This window comes from Aethalodelphis obliquidens, unplaced genomic scaffold (genome assembly GCF_003676395.1).
Source record: "Aethalodelphis obliquidens isolate GAN/ISIS:26980383/991018 unplaced genomic scaffold, ASM367639v1 scaffold46, whole genome shotgun sequence".
In the NCBI taxonomy this organism is placed as follows: domain Eukaryota; kingdom Metazoa; phylum Chordata; class Mammalia; order Artiodactyla; family Delphinidae; genus Aethalodelphis; species Aethalodelphis obliquidens.
Window position 1 is genome coordinate 15,021,011 of NW_020837990.1, and position 1,276 is coordinate 15,022,286.

Below are 1,276 nucleotides of genomic sequence, written 5' to 3' on the forward strand. Positions count from 1 at the left end.
AAAACCTCGTGATCAGGGCTTCCCTGGTGGCGCAGTGGTTGGGGGTCCGCCTGCTGATGCAGGCGACACGGGTTCGTGCCCCGGTCCAGGAGGATCCCGCGTGCCGTGGAGTGGCTGGGCCCGTGAGCCATGGCCGCTGGGCCTGCGCATCCGGAGCCTGTGCTCCGCAGCGGGAGAGGCTGCAGCAGTGAGAGGCCCGCGGGCCACACAAAAAAAAAAAGCGTAAAAAAGAAACCTTGTGGTCAAATCTATTAGGAAAATGTTGTGTCTAATAAAGCCTCCCAGAGATACACAATGCATAAGAAGGGCCAGGTGTCTGGAATAGATGTCAGTAAATTGCATGATGAAATTTCACTTTAGAAAGATCACTCTTGCTGGATTGCAGAAAGTGGAAGGAAGAGGCAGGGATGATGGCAGGGACACTAGTTAGGAAGCCATTGCAATAATCCAGGGGAGAGATTATGTCAGCCTGAACTGAGATAAAGAAAAATGATCAGATTCAAGAGAAAAATGGGGAGAGGGGAAAAGAGATGACAGAGTCAGTGATGAAACCCAGAGATCTAGCCTAGATAATGGGATCAATGGTGGCGTCATTAATGGAAATGGAATAAGAGCAGAACCAGATTTGGGAAGATGCGCTTCATTTTGCACTAGTGAGTTTGAGATGCATATTCTCCAGATGCGTTCCACTGCAAGTGGCGGAAACCTCATTTGAACTAACTAGAGTAAAAAGTGAATATATTAACTCATGTAACAGGGAAAGAGAGGGTGACTTGGTCTTGGACCTAGAGCACTGTTCTGTGTCCACCCCAAGGTTGGTGTCATTTTCTTTCAGTTTGGCAAGAGGCCAGTACCATCCTAGTTAAGTGTGGATCTTTCTGGTTCTAGAGAACCCTGAGATATGACTGTGCTTCCCAATGCCTTGACCTGGGGAACCCTGCTGCAATCTTTGCTCAAAGCCACTTCATCCCCAATAGAGATAGACACTCCTGTTGACAAATCCCCGAGCTGGACTCTCAGCTCAGTCTGGGAGCTGCCTATGCCACAGGGGACTCACAGAAGGCCTAGAAAAAAACTGAAAAGGCAAAGCTCTTTAGCCTAACCACAGCAACAACAAACTCCCTTTAGGTCTAGCGACATCCTCAGCTGGTTAGGCCAACCTAATGGTTGGCCACCACACAGAGTTCCAGATAAGGAGCACGAGCGAGAGCATCCTGCTCCCTCTGTGTTACTCTCACTGCTCTAAAGCTCCTTCCACTTCTGAGCTGAAGCTTGG